A 24,758-nucleotide genomic window follows, 5' to 3' on the forward strand; every position below is an offset into this window, starting at 1 on the left:
TGTTGGGCATTATTGAAAACTGGCATTCACTGGCTGTCAGTGGATGCCTGTTGCAAGCACTCATGGTCATCGGCAGTTAGTGCTGTCTTGAGGCAGTTGCTTGCGTTTATTGGTGGACATTGGCTACCTTTACAAATATCACCATCGATTCCCAGCATTTACTGTTGGTCACCGGTGACCGTGACCAGTATCAACCTCCATTGAACTTTTATGAATTGAAATTGTTTGTTTTCAAAGGTGAGCACTTGTGGTCATTGGTGTTTTGAAGTGGCTACTTGCATTTACTGAGGGGCACCAACCTCCTCTACAACTATTATTGATTGCCGATCTCTGTCAGTCATAACCAGTGTGTGCCTCCATTGGGCTCCTATGAAATGAAATTGCCTGTTTTCAATTGTTGGGCATTGTTATCCAGATTATGAAGGTGATTATGAGCGGGCACTGGCCAACATTAGTGGGCTCTGGTCGACACTTGCAGACAAATCGCCTGTCTTCAATTGTTGGGCACTGCCCTCTAGTGGTGTGCACTATTAATCACTGGAAGTTATGACAGTGATTGGCGATAACTGGTAGCTAGTACCGAGGTCACCGAGAGGAAGAAGGCCTGTTAACTGAAAAATGCTTGCAGGCAATGTAGGTAAGATTTGTCAAACTGTTACTGTTGATACTATATGAGGGCATTTTTAAAAAGAGCATTAAAACATGTTAAAAGAAAAGAAAGGAACCCAATTCGATTAATAATGAAACTGAACTTTATTCAATATAAAATATAAATATTACCTATGTAAAATTACGTAATTTTAAAGCAATATACAATCTAATACTGACAAAACTGAATTATGAATTTAGGGAACAAATAATTAAAACAATTAAAAAACCATTAGACACAAACAATTCAGGACAAGATCACAGTGTAGTATCTTTTCTAATGCTACACTCCACCTTTTCTGTTCTCGGTCGGTGGAGGAGAAATCCTTCATGACTGAGACAATTTTTATTTTTGTTCCTATCCAGAGTGACCCTTATTGGGGAGCTGTATTTTTCAAGATTATATGTTGAAATAATACAGAAATTATATTTAAAGTTTTGGTTTTCTGTTTTTCTATGTCCATTTTCCCCCATGTTTTTCATCAAAATGTGTAGCGTATTTACATTAGTTACATGGTTAGGAATCCTATACTCCACCATAGCACGTCTTTATTTTCATATCAGTGCAGAATACATGAATACGAAAATGAAGTTCACATAACTAAAGAAATAATTTTACCATGATGTGAACATGAGGTAAAAACTAAGAAAATTTAGTAAACATCTTCGATATTAAATTAGGTTGGTGGTGAATTTGGGAGGGGACATTATTATTATTATTATTATTATTATTATTATTATTATTATTATTTCATTCACTACAAATTATCTCACAGGCCATCATCAGGGATCGCTCACTGACAGTAACCTGTGATGTTCTCTGGAGACCGAGTGACAACAAATCTCCCCAGATTTTCCGTGTTCTCCACCTCTTGACCACTCGTGTAGATGATTGCACGTCATAGCAACAGCCGTTTGCCATTGATTTCTCGTTGGCATCAGTCATTGGTGTTGCCTGGGGTTTCGGTGACAAAATGCCCCCTCCCAAGGTATCAGATTTGAACTGCACACTTCCAGTGGAGATCTGGTTAGTACTCTCCCACCTCGGTCTTTCCATCCTCCCTGACACTTCACAACTAGTTGATGTGGCACCAATCGATGTCATCTACACCAGTTTTTTATTATCATTGTTATAATAATAATAATAATAATAATAATAATAATAATAATAATAATAATAATAATGGTGCTTGTGCAGTATACGTACCGTGCTATATTTCAGAGAGTATTTCCAAGTTTAATTAAATTTTATGGTATCTTTTTTTTTTTCATTAAATTGTTAGGTGAAAGTGCGGTAAGCTCCTCCCCCTGTTAAAAATGGCTTTTTAAATAATAACGTTATTATTTCAGCAGGGCGCGTACAACATTTACTCGTACTTCACGGGGAACATGGACCCTGCATAAACGGTGTTTTTATTTAATGATTGCTCCCTGTAATCGCATGCACAAAAGGTTTTTTTTTTGTGTTTATTTAATCACGAAAATTTTTTTGCAGGTACTATTTGAGGCCAAAAACGGAGGGGGGACATTATTTGAATATGTATGAAAAAATAATTTAACAAAAAAAGGAAAATCTTTAGTGGAGAAAATAATAAAAAAAAATTAAAATAAAATAAAAACAAGCAGAAAATAAAAGTATGAATCAAATTTACCCCCCAAAAATTTTTTTAAAAATTTTTAAATAAATAAATACACGCACGATTAAAAAGAAAAAGTATGAGATATATACGAGGAATGTGAAAGAAAATGCTTTCAAGGAGCAATCATTAAATAAAACACCGTTCACGCAGGGTCCACGTTCCCCGTGAAATACCTATTTATTTATAAGATAAAACTCAAGAAAACATGTTGACTAAAATTTAATGTACTCTTTAGTTTTAGTTCATATCAAAAATTTAATTAAAACTGATTAATTAATGAATTTTAAAGATGAATTTGTGTTCGTTATGTCTCGATAGAGAACATAGAATTTTCTATTTCATTTCCCATTTCAGTCGTATAAATTATTTACACTTGAAATGTTATAAAACAAACAAACTTTAAGTTTTAAATATATTTCAAAGAAATAAATTACGCCCGGTGCTAAAATATTGAATTCATCGATCGTTTTGGTTAAATAAAAAATATTTTTTTAAAAACTGCCGTGAAAAATGCTTCTAACTTTAAAACATTTGAAAATACTCAATGAAAAGTTTTATTTATTATTAAAAGAACGGACTGAAAAATATTCTGATATAAAAATTGTTTTGCAGTTTAAAAATAAAAATAAAATGAAATATTCGATTTTCTTCGATACACACGTCAGAAATTCCAAAAACGGGTTAACATACTGTTATAATTTGTTAGATTAAAATTATTCCAATGTGCAATTATATAATTATCCAAATGGAGAATTGTTCTTTCTCTTTAGAAAAAAAAATACATGCAGGTTTAAATTATCTTCATAAAATTACCACAAGGGGCAACGAAAAATATTTTTATGCTATTAGCATGGTCACGTGGTTGAAAACAAGAAACTTTAGGCACCATATGCCTACATGTTGATCTAGTAATGATGTCACACTGTCATGTTCTCTGTCATTTACTCTCGGTAGCCCCGCCAGTACACTTTTAAGGTGGTTACTATCACTTCATGGCAGAGGTGGGCCAAGGCCGCCAAGCTCGGCGGCCTCTGGCGGGCACCAGTGGGCATTAGCAGTTACTTCTGTTTTGAGGCGGTTACTTGCAGGTATTTGAGTTTAATCGCGGTGTCTAGTGAGCACGGGTTGCCTCAACATCTGTCGGTCACTGGCGTTAGCTGTCGGCCAAAAGCAACCATGATTAATGTCATGTTTTGTTCCAAACTCGATTAAAGTAAGGAGCACCCTATCCTTTGTTCTATGCCATCCTGACTTGCTGCATCAATGTAAATATGTTTTTATACTTATGCAGAATACTAAGTGGACTATTTTTTTAGATATGATGTTCAAGTTAAATAAGTTTATCCCGTATTTTTTATTTATTAAAATGTTAGTTGAAAGTACAGAATAGTTACACAAAACTGCCACCTCCCATGTTAAGAATGAGTTTATAAATAAAAACATTATTTTGGCATATTTCATATTTTCTCGCATTTTCTATCGTATTTTTTAATATATATTTTAGTTGGTAATAACAATGAAGACGGCGACAGGGACAGTAATAATGACGAAAAGAAAAATATGAATAAGAATTTTTGTATTTTTTTTGGAAATGTCATGGAGGCAAAAGTAAGCGTATGAAGGTAGATATTTTAGGTTTTGTTATTTGATTATTGACTGTTGTGTTGAATGACTCCATGTTGTTTATTTCTCGATAGTTGTTTGTAACTGTTTTGGAAATTCCCTTAATCATATGTTCCTTAAATCCAATAAACGTGTGTGAACAGCCAATCAAATTGACCAGAACTTAATAATGAATTCTGAATGGAAAGATTCGCATTTCCATAGAGAAGTCATAATGAAGAAATATTAAATGCACGGAATAAAAAGTAAACATTGATGGCAGGGTTACAAAAAATATATCAAATGTATTAAAGTGGCTGGTGTCACTGAGAGAGTAAGAGGAGAAAATAATGAATGAGTAAGTATCATGCTACTAACTATAAATATGGCATGTTTGCAAGAGTGACTCTTCAGAAATATAGGAATTTATGATATTGAATGAAACCAATTGAATTGCTAAGTTGTTTTATATTTTCACGTACGTGTGCAGTACGCCCCCCCAATGCAAAATTCACTAGTAATCTTATTTTGTATTTGCATATAGCTGTTAATTGGAAACATTTAATATAATGTATGCGTATTATTTCAGAACGATAGTAAAGAAAATGTATTTCCTATGTTAGTTTCATACATTAGTGAAATTGTAATTCTTTTGCTTTATGAAGCGCTAGGTAAATTAGGAATGTAAAAATGTTTTCAGAAAAAGTTAAAGTAAAAAGATCGAACAATACTTTCATGTCTATTAAAAATAGTTAAAAATGAAATGCCAGCATCACATTTTCCGTATAAAAATGAGAATTACCTGTACCACCATAACCACAAAAGAATGTTGAAATATTTATGAATAATTATTGGAAAACGTTGAAACCATTAGTGATAAGACAAACAACCCTTAGCCCCGAAACCGTGATGTGTTCAGTGTTGTTTTTCAGCAAATCGCGAATCTCTATGAAGACTGCATATAATCTAATCTAGGTATAAAAAAAAATGATGTTAATGTACAATACTGATTTTAGGCGTATATTGGAGGGTGAAAGTGTGAATATAAGATAGACAGACGGACATACAATTTTCATGTTTTATATAGAAAGATGTTTATTTTAATTTTTATGAAGCTGAAAATGATAACGTATGTGTCTTAAAGACAGACTTAATTCTGATGACCTCAGAGGAAGATTAAATCTGGACATTATAGGAAGATGTTTACAGAAGAGGAGACTTTGAGGGTATGGCCACAGTCAAAGTTCTTGGGTTAGATGTAGAACAGTTGAGATGGCAGGTTCAACGCAGAGTGAAAAACCAAAGAAAACATGGAACGAATTGATATAAATAGCCCTGAGAGAAAGAGGGACAAATAAAGACCCGGCTAGAGATAGGTTACGTTTGAAGTAATGTTTTTACAGCCATTCAATGCATATCAGTGTGTAAAATGGACGTTATACCAAATATAACGACGACAACGATGATGATGAAAATTTTCAACAAACTTTTTGAACAATTTTTCCTGTTAATTTTATATTCGATTTATACATAATGGAGACAATTTGTAAAGAAATTTTTGGAAACAGGTTAATTATTGAAGACCGATTAAACAGTATCTTTTTGGAGTGGATGGGTGAGTGGGGAAACTAATTTTTTCTCGGAATTTGAGAAGAACATCGACAGTGTTACAACCTTATAAAAAGCCTGGCTTCAAATTGAAAATAATTGGACGTGTTTTAAGTAATTCTGAAAGGCAGAAAAAGTAGTTCCTGGAGTTGTTGAGCCTGTTGTAAGGTGGCTGCTTTGGTAACGTCATTTGTGAAAGGGGATTTAAAAACCTGATCAGCTTCCTCAAGATGTCCGGAAGCGTTTTGCCTTCTTAAGGAAGTCACTTCATATAAAATTGACTCTTTTCACAAATATGATGTAAAACCAACAGCATAAACAACAATAAGGAAAAAAAAGCGTTAAAGAAATAAATACTAAATAAAAAAGTTCTGGTTGCTCTTGAATAAACTGCATGCATTTGAGAAGGAATGAAAAGAAATAGAATGGGTGGGGGGGTAGGGGGTGACTACCCCCCCCCCTCCAAATACAAAAGTAGATCCATTTTTAAAATGAATCGATTCAATCTTTGCATTTCAAAAGCGTGACAGACCAAAGGAAATTTCATTTCAAACTGAGGTGTGTCAGACCAACTGACCGAGATGCTTGAATGCATTTAAAATAAATTACTATTTCAAACAAATGTGACAAAGAAACTTATAGGCAGAACCTCTTAAAGAGATGCTAGGGCACAATTAAAAAACAATGCATCCATTCTATGTGGACATTTAGCGATGAAAATGTGATCTACAACTTAAGCGTATCAGAATGACTGAACAAGAAGCAGAACCTCTCTTAGATTCTATAGATTTATAAATGCTATTTCAAACTTAAGTGTGACAGACCAAAAATAATGTTATTTAAAACTTCAGTGTTACAGACCAAGGAAAATTTTGTTACAAACTTAACTGCAAAAGTTCAAAGAAAATGCTATTCTAAACTTAAGCATGACAAATCAACGGAAATGTTATTCCAAACTTAAGCATGATAAACCAAAGTAAATTTTATTCAAAACTTAAGCATGAGTGAACAAAGAAAAAGACATTTCAAAATTAAGTGTTAAAAACCAAAGAAAATGTTATTCCAAACTTTAGCATGTCAAACCAAGGAAAATGTTATTACTGGCTTAAGTGCCATAAACCAAAGGAAATGTTATTTCAAGCTTAAGCATGACAGACCAACGAAAAACCTATTTCAAACTTTAGTGCCACTGATAAAGAAAATGCTATTGTGATGACAACCTTCTGTCTAATGAGACAATGGCGTTCAGCATCCGGTCTGGTGGACTGCAGCATCTGCTGTGGCTATAAAGTGGAAACTGAAGTTGCCTCTCCAAATGCAGGCCTGAGCAGGTTATAAGGAGACCTAGGTTTGCCTAGTTACCAGGGTCTCCCTCTCGCCTTTCTGTCAGACTTCCATCGGTGTCTTCAACACCAAGCCAATATTGTCGGAGTCAGTGCAGTTGCAGAAATTGCTGGAGAGGTATTGCAGTGCTTCATTATCTGCCTACTTAGACTCCAAACCGGATTTTTGTTAGTGATTGGTGGTAACTGGTCGCTAGTACTCTTTAAGGTGGTTACTGTCCATGGCGGGCACCGATGGGCATTAGCAGTTACTTCTGTTTTGAGGCGGTTACTTGCAGGTATTGGAGTTTAATCGTGGTGTCTGGTGAGCACAGGTTGCCTCAACATCTGTCGGCCACTGGTGTTAACTGTCGGCCAAAGGCCACCATAATTAATGCCATGTTTTATTTCAAACCTGAGTAAAGCAAGGAGCACCCTCGAAACCTGAGTAAAGCAAGGAATACCCTTAGCCTTTGCCTTCCACGAGGCAGTGGAGCTATTTTCCCATAGTTGGTGAACATTTGAAAATATTTCCGATTTTGACGAAAATAACGGACATCCTCATTATAATTATGGCTATATCAAAATGAATGCGAAAGAAACGTGAATTCCGTAATGGTGAAAATTTGAATATATTTCCAATTTTGACAAAAATAACGAAGATCCTGATTGTAGTTATGTTTGAAGCACACTCCTTAAGTAATTCTTCTTAAAAAGAGTCGAGCAAAAGACAGGCGAACTTCGTAACGGTGAAAATTTGAAAATATTTTCAAAGGGCATTATTATATTTTTAAATAAAAAAATATTTCCAAAATTACAAACTTATAAATGAACATAATTATTGACTGACACACTGATCGACAAATACTATTATACAAGTGTGTAAATATATTTAAAAATGATATTTCAACCTGAAGTATAACGAATTGACCGACGGACAGATCCTATTATTATGTTGGACACTTTTAATAAAGATCCGTTCATTCAGTTATTACATTTGGTGATGAAAAGGCTATTTTAGACTTAAGAGTGACCAACTGACAGACCCACAAGGCTTTTCATAGAGACGCTTAACCGTATCTAAAAACAGACTGACAAATGAAATACTAAATAAAGAAGTTCTGGAAGTTTTGGATGTTCCGAATATGCAAAGGAAGAATAAAAAAAAAATGGAAAAGGGGGAAAAAAATCACCAGAAAAGAAAACGGAAAATTCGAAGCTAATTCACTGCATACTGATGAAAATATTTTCTTTCAGAAATAAAATCTGTGCTAAAATGAAAGTGACCCTTCATTTCGTGGACAAATCCTTTTGAAATCTTTTCAAGGAAAGCAAAAAACAAGATTCAAAACGAAAATAAATCTAGGAAATTATTTTGGAATAGAAATTCTGGAGGAATCAAAGATTGAAAAATTGAAAGTATTCTCAAAATTAGGTGTTGCCGATATGATTAATGTTAAAAAGTTTGAAAGTCTTTTTGGTTCGGTCAAAAAAATATATTTGAAAAGAGAAAATGTAAGTATTTATAAGCATTCCGTTTTTGTCACAAGTGAATGAAATGCCGTTCTTAAAATATACTTCAATTAATGATCATCATCGATCGATGAAAATTGAATTCAAAACGAAGAAAAACAAGAACCAATATTTGCAAAATGCGTTCATTCAGTCGGCATGGGTAAAAAATCTAAAATAGCTAACAGTTGCGAACTTGAAAACAAAAGACAAAGACAACAAATAATTTGACAGCGATAGAATTAAATTCTCTACCGGCCCATATAAGTTTAATGTGGGGAAATTGTTTGAAAAATTTTCCATTTCACAGTTTTATTTACATGTTCACATGTCAATGAGACACATGAAAAACAAAATGGTGGTCAAGGTTATAGCCTAACCTTAATGAACTTCCTACACAAAATATAGTAAAAGAAATTATTTACTCTACTACTAGCCCTAAGTCCGAATGGCAATACACCATGCAAACAAAAACCGTTGACAAAAACACACTTAATTGCCCAAATTTAGTGAAGTTAAGGAATAATCTCGACTGCCATGTGTGTCAATACAATAAATGAACATCCAAATAAAATTCTGAGATAAAAAAAAAAAATCTTGCAAATAGTTTCCATGTATTAAAAGTCTAACTGACGGTGAGAAATTTTAATTCTGCTGTTTTTGCTATAAATTATTTATTGTTTTTATTTTGGGTTCACGAGTTCACCTATCTGTATGTTTAGCAATGAAAATACGATTTCAAACTTAAGTGTGACAAACTGATTGATCAACCTAATAAAATGTTATTTCAAACTTAAGCATAATAGACCAACAACCATGCCATTTAAAACTTCAGTGTGACATATCGACCGACGGACAAAGTCTCTTTTTAAAGATGCTTGGACGTATTCAAAATAAAAGCCATCCATTCAAACTTATTATGACAAACCAAAGAAAATGCTATTTCAACTAAAATCATAGCATATTGATGACAATGTTATCTATTATTATTATTATCATATTAAATACGAGTGAACACTTAAGCTTAAAAGTTAAAAAAAATGAAATAAAAACATATCAATCGGTATCTATCGTACCTATCTCTGACCAGGCATTTATTTATCCCTCTTTCTCTCGTCCATTCTTATCACTTTTTCCTGCGTTTTCCTTATCCTTCCCTTGTGAACTGACCCTGCTACCTCTACTATTCTACATTCAATCGAAGAATTCTAATCTATTCTGTGTAAAATTATTGTTTTATATTAACAAGTTATCACTTGCCAAGGTCAAAAGCCACTCCTGGATAAACGTCAATGTGATTGTCGGCTAAACGATGAACAATACAGTGAGAGAATTGAAAAAAAAAAAAAATGGATGTGATGGACAAAATCTATATAGTACATCACTTAATTAAAAAAACTATATATATCAAAAAGTTTCTTAATCGAATCAAATTGACAATTGAAATAGTCTGCTTTGTCAAAATTATGGTAGTTTAGTAATCAATATTTTGATACATTTTGTTAATATTGAACTATTTATTCATTATAATTACTACTGTAAATCTCTCTTCAGTAAAATACATGTCAGTTATAAATTATTTTTAAAAAGTCTTTCATAAAATTTGAAACATTGTCGATGAGATAACGTCGCATTTAAAATATGCATTATAGGCACAAAAAACTAACAAGACACGCAATGCCTTATGTTCTCATTCTATGGAGTACAATCATTGTTTTGACTTTAAAAGTACAACTTTAATAAAACTTATACAAAACAAATCTACATGATTAATCGAGTTAGCTTTCACAGTACACTTAACAACTACACAGACATGACAGAAAAGAATAGAAACTAAAATAAATATTTTTCCCAGGATTAATATATGCTTATTTATATTTACTGATAAAAATAATGCTGAAATAACTTAGAGTAACTCATTAAAATTGCATATAACAACATTGGAGCATGCCACAAACCAACGGAGCATCAGACCTATCAAGATTTCTACGATGACGAATCGTTGGTCAACATGAAGGTGATCTTAGTCAATATCAAATAGCAGGAAATCTTTCAATACCACTTTCTACTGTTTATTGAGTGATCTTACAATTCACAAGAAAGGACAAAGAGTGCACAAAACCTCATCCAGGTCACCCCAGGCCCTCTGAAAAAACTTTGCATTTTATGAAAAGAAATGCTGAAGAGAATCCTCGTTGCAAAGCCTCTGACATTGCAACATAAGCTGGTGTCAATCCCAGAACAGCTGTCAGGTATCTTAATATTCTGGGCTACTACAGTAGAGTTGCGAGAAGGAAAATTCTTCTTTGTCCTACCAATATCAAGAACAGAAAAAATTGGGCTCATGAGATGGTGGAGAGACCTTTTGGACCAATATCATTTTTCTGATGAGTCAGGATTTGCATTATTTCCCAACAGTGGAAGGGTATGTGTATAGAGGCTCCCTCAGCAAGAGTTTGACTTTAAAAGACTGCAGCCAATGTTGAAACATGGAGACTCCTTGGTTATGGTATGGGTGCAATTTGGAGTGATGGTTGCTCAGACCTGGTGAAGTGCAAAGGAAACACCAATTCTGCTAAATATGTTTCGATATTACATGAAAGACTCATACCAATATTCTCAAGTGGTAAAATGAACAATGTTAACTCCCTATTTACGGGAGACAGAGTTTCTTGTCACTATGCTAGGGCGACACAACATTGATTAAGCCAAAATGGGATTGATAAACTTCCATGTTCAAGTTAGTCTCTGGATATGAATCCAATTGAAAACCTTTGGAACAAATTAGACTGGAACTTTTGCAAAAAGCAAAATAAGCCATCTTCTAAGCCTAAACTGTTAGCATTATTGTGTCAGCCATGGCAAGAAATCCCTGAAGATGATATTCGTCAACTGATTAATGCCATGCCCAGAAGGATCCTAACATTAAAAACAGCAAAGGGAATGTCAACCAAGTATTAGTTTATAGAAATGAGACGACGACGCAATGGAGTTTCATTCTATCTTAATAAACAAACTTTATTTGTCATTTTCGTTAGTAGCGTTAGTAGAAGAGCATAAGAGGGTTCAGTGTTCGTATGCGCACGTGTTTTCATAGTAGTCGTGAAGAGTTAATAGCTTTGGTAGAAGAGAGAAACGTATTAGTAAGAGAGTTCATTGAAAGGGAGAGAAACGTGTTTAGTATGTTAAAGCGTTCTTGAGGAAAGATAGAATTAATACATTGCCGGCTTGTTGAGGAGAGAACATCTCAGTCCACACGTGTTTATAGCTAGTGGTCGCCAGGACAAAGGAAGCCGATTAAGGGAGAAAGAACGGACAAAGACTTCAGTGTATTGACGTGTTGTCATGGGTGTGTGTGAGTTGCATGACAAAGCTTGTTTTGCACTCGCATTCGGCCTGGGGGAAAAGCCCCAAGCTAATTGTGCTGCTACTGAAGTCAGGCGGAAAGAGAGAGAAAGGTTTGTGATTTCTCCTTTTATATACTCGGTCACGTGATTGAGAGCTGGCTTGTGATTGGACAAGCCAGAGAGAAATGGATTTCAAATATCGAAGTTGTGAGAAGTAGTCTCTGCCTGTTTGTAGTGGCTGCTACAAGCTATTAAATTTGTGACCATATATTTTTGATTTTGTTCTATAAATTATATGTTTATTGAAATAAACTGTTTCTATGGGTGCCTGTTCTTTTCTGTCATGTTTGTGTATAGTCAAACAAAGAATAAGATTCTATCCTGTCTTCGCCGCTACGCCTATCCAAATTATTAGTGAAAACAATATAGACAACTTAAACATTGGATGATTCATTGTTTCAAATTAAGTCCTTTGGATCCCTTCTGTTTTCAATTGTTTTCAGTATGTATATTTTTTCAGTTTTCCTTTCAGCTAATATGACACACATATATATATATATATATATATATATATATATATATTGCCGCATATTACCTTTCAGTTTTACAACCTTGCATAACCCCTCCCCAAGTTATAAGCGATTTTATAGCCACCATTTGCCATTTAAGTGGCACTAATCAAAATTAATCAAAATTACCCACTCCATAGAAAATAAACACGCCACAAACCGTTAAAATAAATTACAACGCAGCAACAATACACCCCCTAATCTCAATACTATGTTAAATGCCATATATATTCTTATATATCATACTATATATAATTAGCTTCTCCTTATTTATTTAGAATTCAATAAAGCTTCCCCCAACATTCTATAATTCCTCTTAATTTTTTTCGTCCCTAATGAACCTTACGCTAGACGCCACATCTTCCCCATGCTACCAGGCACCTTCTCTACTCTTCTGATGAGAAGCATTAGGCTTCGAAATGCCCTGGCATGAAGAGTCTCTTCTATCCCCCAAATTTTGCCTGTATACCATTATTCAATAAATGATCCATTCTATATCTACCAATATATAGTTTGGTGTCTTCATTTCATACTCTTGTTGTCCTATTATATATATATATATATATATATATATATATATATATATATATATATATTATATATGTGTGTGTCTGTGTGTGTACATGTGTTTTCCCTCCCTACATGAATTTATATCACTTATACCTTATCACTATATGTCCCTTCACAAATCAGATTTTCTCGTTATATTTTCCTTCTCTGAAAAAGCCTAAGAAACAGCGAGCGAAACGTTGAGTTTTTATGTTTTCCACATTTCCATTTTTAATTCATTTAAAAAGTGTAAACAAATGGAAATATTTTTTGTTTAAAACTGTTGATAATCGTGTTTTCTCAGCATTCCTTCTTCTCTTCTTTCTACTCTCCTTCCCAGGGCTTTACCGGCTCCACTAGTTTGATAGTGATTCCCGCTCTCGCTTCTAAAACAACAAAAAAGGAGCTGCTTCTTTTCTAGCTTGAAAATAACCTGTAGCAATTAAAATAACCTGTTGGAAAATTCAACACATTTCCAACATTATTTTCAAATAAGTTCCTATGCCTCTTCACTGCTGGATAAACTAATCAAGGACATAGCTAGTCGTGTTTTCTGTGCTTTTTGGAGCCTCCTTGGAGAAGTTGATGGAAATGTTTCCCCCTAATTTAAAGCGCCAGTCGGGCAGCCAAAGATAATTTGCCTGCTAATGGGAGATTTCAAAATAATGCTCCAAAGTTTAGCTACCTAAGGGAAATATTGCAAGGTTAGATTTATTTCATTCAAAAATCCGTTCAAAATATTTACTAATTTATTTTCAATTTTTTGTACAAAAACGAAACGAAACTTTGCGTATAGTTTCGTTCATTTTTCGTTTTGCTTTGAATATCTATAAGTATTTAATTATAACCAGAATGTGGCAAAAGGTACCACAGTTTAACAAAGAACTCTGAAACATGAAAAGTTATTAATGCAACCCAAGAAATTACATTAATTAATAAGATTAAGTCATTTGACAAAGTAATTACATAAAAAATTTCATAAATCAATCAAAATATTCCAATTTCATGCTATAAGAACATTCAATGAGCATTAATTACAATTTTTAGCCTGTCCTAAGTATAATAAAAAATGAACAAAACGAAACTTTATTAAAACGAAACGAATGAAACAGAATATCAGGTTGTTGCATAAGTTCCCGCATTTTCATAAAAAAAAATGGTTGTTCTAAAACATACTTTGATATTTGGCAAAGTATTATATATCATTAGAAAACATTCTGTTCTACAAGATAATGGTCATTGTTTTTTGCTTATATCATTTTTTCTTGTTTTTTTAGAATCATCAAATGAATTGTCAAGTAGATAAAAATTACATTATCGACACCTCTTTCTTTTCGCCTTTAATCGAGGTCAAAAAGCGAGTGCAGTGACCAAGGATATTTGTGCCGTATATGGAGAAAACGCTATAGCTGAGAGAACTGTTCGAAATTAGTTTACCAGATTCAAACACGTTAATTTGGACCTTAATGAAGCTCCTCGTTCAATAAGACCAATCAATATAGACGAAGACCAACTTCGGGTTCTTTTGACAGAAGGTGGCCATTAGACATGTAGAAAAATGGGTGAAAAGATGAAGTGTTATTTTGTGACAATTTCACGCCACGTTCAATCGATAGAATTCACACAAAACTTGAAGCTTTGGTCCCATACGAACTTTTGCTGTTACAATTCTTTGATTTTCTTAAAAAAAGGAACAAGAAAAATGGTGGAAACATATGCAGCGTAATATTTTGTAAAATCTTTACTGCGAAAGTTTGGATTCCTTTTCTCTTTGAAAAAAATAAGCCCACCACTCTTTGGCTGCAGGAAAAAGGAGTGTGCTTCTGGTGCGCGTTCCTTTTTGTAAAGTCCTGCTCCTTCCTTTCTCCTGCTCTTTCACCTTTTTCTTTGCTCCCATGCGATCCTTCTCCTCCACCATTTCCTCAACGATACTCTCTCTTCTTTCTACTCTCCGTTCCCTCCTCATCTTTCTTTTTCTCCCATCCCCTCTCCTTTTTTCCCATTTCATTGTCTTCTTCTCTTCCATCCTTTTATCCCTCCTCTTCATTACTCTCCAACCCTCATTTAACCAGTGTTACTCTTTATCATTTTCATACTCTCCTTTGTTCTTTTTTTTTAATCATTTTCCTTCTTCCTTCTTTCATTTCTTTAGTGTTACTTCCCCTCCTTTTCCCTCTCTTTCCACTCTTTTTCCCTCTCTTGCATCCTCTTTAACCTTCTTTCATATAACCTTTCTCTTTTGCAGCAGTAACAAAAATGTTAGGTCTGTATCAATATAAAAATGCAATTAGTTTTTTCTGTAATTATTTTTGAAACACGTTTTTGAGGATATTCATTATTTTTCACAGTTGTTTACTGTAATTAAAGTGTAGAAAAAATAGATGTGTATATATAAAGCCATCATAAAAAGTATAATTATATAAATGATAGAAAAATCAAACAAAAAAAAACTTTGATTTAAAATCTTATAGACTTGTTGTTTCTAACTGAATTGTCTGATTATTTTTTCAAATACATTTAAATATGATATTTTAATTTATGCAGATTTCGTATTTATTATTATTATAAAGTCAATTCGCTATTGATTTTTATATATTACATTGTACCCAATATATAGTAGTGATTTCAAAAGTTAAAAAAAATTACTTGGGTGTTATCAGCTAGAATCGAAATCAAAACACAACGTTCCAGCCTTAGTCGTTACTGCTTGAGCTATCGTCAGATGGATAAGAGATAGTTAAAAATGAACCGACTATAATGCATAAATGTATATTTGCACATGCGCACAAGAACACTTTAAGTTGACTTATGGCTTTTCACTTTTTTTTCAATTTTGATACCTTAGCAGCTATTTTTATCCGCTAAAATCTTATAGAAGAATGGACCACAAAAATGCAATCGGAGGAGACGCAGTTGGTAAAAAAATGGAGACAGACACACACACGGACATAATGAGTTTTATAAATGAGATTACAAAATATCAACCCCAGTAGCATCAAATTTCACTTACTTTTGCAACTCTTATTGAGACTGGACACTTTTAGTAATAAGTTTTATGGATTTATTACCATTTATTATTATATACCTGAATTTACCATTGATTAAATTTTAAAATGATTTTTTTTATTTTTCTGCTAAAATTTATATCATTTGTGATAATTGTTTTTCATAGATTATATTTTACATCGACACATTTTTTTTTTTTTTTTTTTTTTTTGAAATTTTAAATGAGGATTTATTACTTGCATTATTTGGATTCTTTGGACTACTATCCTCATCTTCAGTGTTATTTTCACAACATTTTGGTCGATAAAACCTTCGACTTTCTTCAGGTGTATCTTATAGAACTCGTGAATCTGTTGTTTGCAAGGATTTGTGGCATAGTGGATAAAGTACTTAGTAAAATTCAGATGTCTGTTATGCTCTTCTGGAGGTTGAAGGTTCAATCCTTAATGCAAGCGGCACTCAAAATACAATTGCAAATTACTAAGGACTTCTAGCCAGTGAGGGCTGAAGGAACGAAAACATGCTACCCCCGTGAATTAAGTAAAGGATTCTGTAGAGGACGGGGCCGCCTTTTATTGTTGTTGGCGATCCCATCCTCTATTGCTAAGTAAAAGATTGAAGAAAAGTCGCATGGTCTCCTATGCCAAGTAATGAAGACACGAAATATGCCGGTATTACAAATACAACAAAGTAAATTTATTTACATAATAGATACAAGTATTAAATTGTAATGAATTGTATTAAATTGTAATAGCTTGCATTAAATTGTATTAAATTGTATTAAATTGTATAAGTTCGTAGAGAAACACATATGAATAATGTTACTTGCGTTTTGGTCTCAAGAGTCATCGACGAGAGGTCGAACATTTGGCTGGCGCTGGAACCAAGGAGTGTTTTTCGTCACATCTGCATTGTTTGGAGGTCCAGCGAGAAGAGAATGAACGATACAAACCAGAAGTGAAGGTCGCTGTACCGCCCTCTTGTGGCCAAGTATGATATTACCAGAGTTAAAGAGCGATAATCGTGTTTACCTTAAGGTCATCTATTTGTGTTTGTGTGCCCGCTTGTGTGAAGAACTCGGTTCCCATAGTTTCGTTCGAAATTCTGTGCAAATTCCAGGTTCAAATAAAGATTTCCAAGTTTTACAAGATACACCTGAAGAGGGTCGGAGGTTACATCGACTGAAACATTGTGAAAACAACGCTCAAAATGAGAACAGAAGTCCAAAGAATCTAAACAATATGAACATTTTTATATCTATTTTCTTGACTTGTGTTATGACGATTAAATTGTAATGTATTGTAATATATGTAAATTGTATTGACTGTCTACATTTCTACTTCATTAGGAGATTTTATCGAGAAATGTCAATAAAATATGATGATAACCAATTAACATTTGAATTGTTACATTTTATTTTTCAAAATATGCATTGATAAAGATGTGTAAACTATAATAATGCTAATGAAGGATAGTTTAAATATTTGCAGAATATTCGAATTTCAGCTAATTTGTCAGCATTTTAGCTAAATGGAAAGAAAACCGTTGTTTTGTTTTGCAGCATTTTTTTTTATATAGTATTGTGATTTATGCATGGCGATAGCAGTAAACATTCCAGAAACGAACATTTTTATCAAAGTAAAGACATCAAATCAATTTACATTCAAAAAGAGATACAATTATGACATTATGAGTTTATATTTTATGGAAATCGCTGCAGGTAAGATGTGACGCCATTTGATTTCGGGAGCTAATAAGAACAAAAGATAATTGTTGAAAAGTAAGAAGGTCGGTATTGACTTTAGTTTGCGAATGACTAAGTCTGTAGGTAGAAGGAAAACTGAACAGGAAAAGAGTTCTGCAACCTTGCAGTTCTTGGAAAAAAGCTACTGGAATAGGAAACAGTAAATTGATGAAGACCACTAGACCAACGAGTCAAATGAACTGAAACAAAAGAAGCAAGGAATACATCAGACAATTCTGAAGAACACATGCTATAATAGTATTTTTTTTAAAAAAGGCTGCGACTAACAGTATCACGTGTGTGAGAGAGGGTTTGAAGAAGAAAGGGTGGGAATCTATCAAGTTATTGATATTGAAGACATAAGTTAAGAGACTTATCACTGTTGACGACGGACAGATAAATAATTACCAACTGTTTTTTTTTATTATTGATGTCAAATATTGATTAGCAATTTTGTTAAACTTAAACTGAGCTTAAATTAAAAAGATTTGGCAAGGGAGCAATTCAATTCTCACTTGTTGAAGTTGGAAAATACTGAAAGAAATAATTACAGAAAATAAGACTGCGATACTGAAAGCATATTGAGTATAAAGATTGATTTTTATAAATAAAAAATCGGTTTCAAAAGGATGAACAAACAAAACAAAAACAAATGAACACATATCTAAAGAAATGGCAAAAACACCAGAGGATGACCTCCAATCTGTAGTGGAATGGGGACATAAATGGATGGTCACATTCAATGCTGCCAAGACTAAACTGGTTTCCTTCAATAACTACAATAAACCTTCTCTGCCACCAATAGCAATGGCCAGTGACTCCCTGTCTGAGAGTACATCTTTCAAACTGCTTGGCCTAACGTTCACAGGAAACATGAGCTGGAACAATTATATTGAAAACATTGCCAGGGCCGCTGCAAAAAAGGTAGGCTCTCTCTACCGTGCTAGAAAGCTACTGACACCTGAAAGTATCCTGTATCTCTATAAGGCCAGTATTCGCCCATCTATGGAGTATTGTTGTCACATCTGAGTTGGTGCGTCTACTACTAGTCTCTTGCTCCTAGACAAGGTTAAAAAAAGAGTCGCCAATTTTATAGGCCCTGAACTGGCATCTAAACTTCAGCCTCTGTCCCATCGACGAAACGTTGCATCCCTTTGTTTGTTATACAAGTATTTTAATGGTGAATGCTCTGACGAACTGCAGACACTTGTGCCCCCACGACGCAGACACCCTCGACAAACCCGACAGGCAGCTAAATCCCACCCCCACACAGTAGAAATCCCTAGATGTAAAAGATCTTTCTACTCCAGTAGTTTCTTCCCCAGAACCGCTAGACTCTGGAATTCCATTCCAGGATCCTGCTTCCCTAACTGTACTGACATGCAGAAGTTCAAGTGCAACGTGAACCGACATCTTGCTGCCCAAATCCCTACATAGTACCCCAGTGTTGCTGACCCTGATAGTAGCCCCCTACACCAAAGTGGCAATGCGCCTTGTTTGGGGTGAAAATGTAATTAAAAAAAAAAAATGGGTGTACGATCGTTTCGGAAACGATATTCATTTTATTAAAATTGACAATAAACGTTGACAATGACTGACAAAGATTTTTTTTTTTAACATAGTCTCCTCATCAGCACTAAGAGGGGTTAGACACCAAAATAAAACCAGCATTTTTGTAGTAAGTAAGGTGGACAGTCCTGAAAATATTTACAAACATAAGCAAAATGTTGCAAATTTTACGTTGATAATGAAAATAGAAAATTAGGAGAAATAGAAAAAAAAGAAAGTTTTAAGTATCTTATTTAAATAAAGTATTTAAAATGTTCTTTTTTTAACTGATTGAAACTGATTGTGTTTGCAGCTTTAGAAGTCCAACTACAAAGTTTTTTTTTTTTTTTTATGTTAAAAAGATAGACGGCCCTCAGAGTTAGGTAATTGCATTCAAATTAAAGAAAAGCGGTTCCCTTACTTTTTTTTTACACAGGAATCACCATTTATCAAGGCCCGGAAGCCACTCGAGGATTAGGGTTAATGACTTAGGGAGTAACGAGAAGTAAAACTCCCTTTTCTTTTAGAAAATTATTAAAATTAAGATCAACATACTTTTGACTTGGAAATGTAGAAAACATTGTTGAAAATTTTGTCAATCGAAATTGACAATATATGAGGTGTTAGGCTTGTTTAAAATACGTACTGACAGGCAAAGTTTACACCTGCAAGGTTTGGGATAATTTTTGAATTATTAAAACAAAACAATATTGAAAAGGCTTTCATATTTATGAACATTTAAAACTCAAATGTGGGTGTTTGTAGATTTTTATGTGTATATATTTTCAATGCGACAGAGACGTGACAAAAAAAAAAAAAACATGACAGATTGTTGTTGATTAGCAACCTAATCAAAGAAAAGGAACTTTTGTCCGGAGTTCGCGCCTGGTTTGAGGCATTAGATTTAATTTGATTAAACATGCAACATAAAAGTGTTTTTAGATGAGATTTTTATGAATTGGAAAACAGTAGCTGGATTTGTTGAATAGTAAATGTGCAGGTTGTTAGTATTCATCGTGCGATTTCGATTCACAGACCAATGTTGACACGCACACGGGGTCATCAAGTCAGCAAGTGTATTATAACTGTCGTGTACTGACAACGGATGTGACGTCACATTTCTGAAAGAAAGGGTGGGTAAGATAGGTAAGCAATCGCTCAAAAGCTTCGGAGGCAAGCACGAGATGTAGATGATTCTGAACATCGACAATAAATTAAGGGTTTAATGGACCAAAATGATCTGTAGCCTAGAATGTACCCACCTTCGCTGTTGGCAGGGGAGAAGGCCATGTTAATATCCCACTAAAACGTCTTTTTTTTAAAACTGATGATTCTTCGGGTTTTTTTTTGTTTTTTTTGGTTTTTTTTTTGCTGTTGTGAAAAATTAATTGCAAGTATCTCAATCATGGAAGAGCAAACGACACGAGGTGTGATTAGACTGTGCACTCAATAACAAATTATATTAATTAACTCGTGTATTTTAATTAAATAATTATTTTAATTAATTATGGTTTGGGAGATATTTAGACCTCCTTGGATAGAAGATAATGCAACAAAGTGAAATCGATGAATAAATATGTAAAAGTTAAGACTTTAAAGTTATCTTATATGCTAGTTTACGGTTGTATCCATTTTCCTAGTTGATGTATAATAAGATATATTTTTTAAAGAAAAAAATATCTTTGTCGTTTTGCATACAACCATTTATTCCATTACTTACAATCTAAGCCAAATACAGTGCAAGGAAAGGGCCTACCCAAAGATTAAGACAACACTATCTCCATTTCTTAGACCAAGGAAGGTAGAAACTGTTGACTAGTCAATTACTCAAGTGTCTGACTAAATGGCATCAACTGCAGACAGTGTGAACACAGAATGATTGATGGAGCAACCAGCCAGAATGCATGTGGTCATCACAGCATAGGACCAGACAGTAAGTTGAAATGAAAATGAAGCTCGAATACCAGTGGTACCTTCCTTTTACTTGGGAGCTGAATAAGCAAAGTACTAGATAGTGAGGTGCACATATAGAAAAGGCTAATAGTGAGTAAAGCTTCCAATGTGTACTGTATATTCATAGAATGTGTACTGTATATTCATAGAATGTGTACTGTATATTCATAGAATGTGTACTGTATATTCATAGAATGTGTACTGTATATTCATAGAATGTGTACTGTATATTCATAGAATGTGCCGCCGACTGTTTGTTTTTATAGTTTTAGATTCAAGCTATTGGCTTTAGCAGAGTCTGACAAATACAGAATTTGCATGCGTATTACCAAAAAACTATGTTGGTATCTAAAATTATTTTCATTTTAGCCCTTAGTATCTAACAGGCACGCACTCATGTGGCACACATGGCCGTTTTTGCATAGGTGATCCTCTTTCTCTGAATAAATAAGCAAGATTTACTTGGTGTTTTTTTTTTTACAGAGGAATCACCACTTATCAAGACCCGGAGGCCATTCGAGGATAACAGTTAATAGGTATACATTATGTATTTATTTGCTTCCCCACTGAGCAAATTAGGCACAAGGCCGTTTTTTAATGTGGAGAGAGGGGGAGGGTGGAGGGAAAAGGGTACCAGCTCCCGATGGGTGGGAAATGGGAGCTGGATAGTGAAAATTGGTATGAAGTGTTGCCCCTACATTGACCAAGGTCTGATATGTGGGGTTGCCCGTAGTGGAAATTTTGTAAATTGGATTACTTAGAAGGACGGTTAGTCAAGTGTTATAGCGCCATATTGTTCTAATCTATCTTAGGAGTAGATGGATTTTTCCAGAGACTATGAATAAAGTTATAGTGAAGTCTTGTAGCAGTCATGTGTTAAGATTCTCGCGAAAACCTTGTAAATTTGTTTCTAACTAAAATGTCTGATCATTTTTTATTATGGAATATCAACCTTAGTGTCATCAAATTTCATTTACTTTTGCAACTTTTCCGAGACTGAACAATTTCATCTATATATTTTCCTGATTTTAATAGATTTATTACAATTTATTAGCACAAACCTGGATTTAAATTGTAAAATAACTTATTTTTTTCTGCTAAAATTTATTTAATAAGTTTTATAGATTTTATTTCACATTGACGCATTTTCTTTTCTTTTTCTTTGATTTGTATTATTACAATTAAATTGCACACTCACCAACTGAATTGTATTTACTGACCACGTTTTTACATTTCTACTTTTGTTAGATATTGACAGGCAACCCCGAAAAAAAAAAAAAAAAAAACATCGATGGATTCGATGTGAAAAATGCAGGATTTTTCACCATTGTCTAACGAAAAGCATAATTTATCCCAGAAATATAGGGAGGATATCGGTCAAAAGATTGAAGCAATAGACAAAGAAAATATTAAACATTTCAATAGGAAAAGAACGCTTACATGAATAAATTGTCACAAAGAGAAAGAGTCAATCGGTCAGAGAGAGTAAGGCTGTCACTATTTCTTCCCAGCCTATCATCTGACACAACCATGCACCCCACCTTTCAGAAACGTGAAAACACCAGTAATAAGTTATAATCAAAATTTGATTTGTCGGTGTGAAATAAAAGCAATATATTTTTTTTATAGATTCACTGTGTTGTTGTTTTACTCGATGTCAGTGCGTACATATCTTATACTAACAACAAAATAAATGTTAACTATTATATAGACTGAACAAACACATTTTGTACAACTGACTGCAGCAAATACGTAACACTTGTTTAAGAAATTTTATTTGGAAATATGATTAAAATGTAATGATTACCACTTAGTGTCTAAAATGTATTTTCCTTTTAAATTATGCATTAATAAGCATTTCTAAAATAATGCAAATGAAGGATGTTTCAGATATTTACAAAACACTGGCATCTGGGCGGCACAGCATCAGAGGCAGACTTTCTATAGCATACTCTTTATGTACTTAAGTAAATATGTCCTTGTAAATATACCACCATTTTGTCTTTATTATTGTCGACTCTTCAAGATCACAACACCTAGAATATGCCGAATTAAAATTGTCATCGCCATTGAGAATTTTCGTCCAGAAAATTTCATTTATATAGGACATATTTGAAGAGCAGAAAATACAAAACTGAGAACATCAACTTGTTTTCTAATATCATAAGATGCTATTAGATCCGTGGATAGATTTTGTAAACATTCATAGTAAAACCAACACAAAGTCAAGTATCTGCAGAATGTCTTCTTGGTTCCTCCTCTTCTCTTTTCTCTCTCCCAACAATCGAGCACAGCATATAATAACAAAACTCTAAAGCACGTCTGACAGCACTGACTTCTGCCAACAGTCTGCCCCTCCTCTTAACAACACAGGCTTTTTATATCGCAAAATCGTTCACCTCTATTTGCATATTCTTCTAACTCACGTGATCACTACTCTATAAATAAGAGTCTTGACCGTTTCTTTTCTTTTCTTTCTTTTTATTTATTTTCGGTGACCGACCCGCACGTGGTCTATCCAGGTAAGTCACGCATTTCTCCACACATAGGTAAAATGGGTAACCAAAAATGGAAAGAGTGCCATGAAGCTGATATAGGGAAAACTTGTAATAGCAATAAGAAAACAAAACATTGTTACAGACAAAAAAAAACAAAAAAAACAGGAAGGAAGTGCTGTGCATTAACGTTAGTAAGGTTGTTTGGAAAATAACTCATTTCATAAATCAAAATATGTTCTTGAACATGCTTCTCCATATTTTTCACTTTGTGAAATTAACTTCAAATTGTTGAACATCATACTGATACCGAGTGGCTATAATATTTTTACATGAAAACTTTCCAACGATTGCTTTCAAATGTTGTCCAAAGTGTATAGATAATCCCTAGAAAATTGTCTGCAAACTGCCATTACTAAATTTCAAAACAATCTTATGTAGTAAAGCATATAACAATCACGCGATACAAAAAGCGATGGTTTGTGGACATGTGAAAAAATCGCTTATTGAGAGACACATTTAACGGGGGTCTCAGAACAGGAATGATAATCATATTCATAACAGAGAGACATTATTGATGATGGTGGAGGCACGTTACTTGGAAAGGGGTTATACAAAGTTCATTTACAGAGATGATGGTTATCAAAACACATTTACCTTTCGGTTGTAATGACGACACGAAGACAAACAGTTACAAAATATAGATAGTGATTTCTTTATTCATCAGCCGACCGATTTATGATGTCTGGGATTCAAGCCTTTTGACTACATGGTCTATTCTCCCCTCCCTGAGGGGATCAGCTCCACTGAGTTGCTGTCCGACTCTCGTCTGTGATTCTCTGATCTTCATTCTAACTTCGAACCCCATCTCAATATATTGAGAATCTCCTTCGCTTGTGACGTCAGAGGTGTGATGTTAACCAACGTGACTAAATTTCATGTGGATTTTACATATGTCTGTACAAACACTTTTGGCAAACAAAGAATTCCCAATTTTAATTGTTCAATATCTAACCTATTTTTAATTATTATCTATAAACTCTCAGTCCAATCTTTTAACTGATATATTTTTATATCCAGTTATTTCTAAAATAATGAACAATCGCTCTTTTTCTGACATAAATAATACTTCGTTATTTCTAAAAGAATTAACAATCGACTGCATTCCTATGATTTCAATTATCCATTATCTTTTAACGCTTGCGTACAGGGTTC

Source organism: Euprymna scolopes, chromosome 13 (assembly GCF_053919585.1).
Source record: "Euprymna scolopes isolate OS-2025 chromosome 13, ASM5391958v1, whole genome shotgun sequence".
NCBI classification, from domain to species: domain Eukaryota; kingdom Metazoa; phylum Mollusca; class Cephalopoda; order Sepiida; family Sepiolidae; genus Euprymna; species Euprymna scolopes.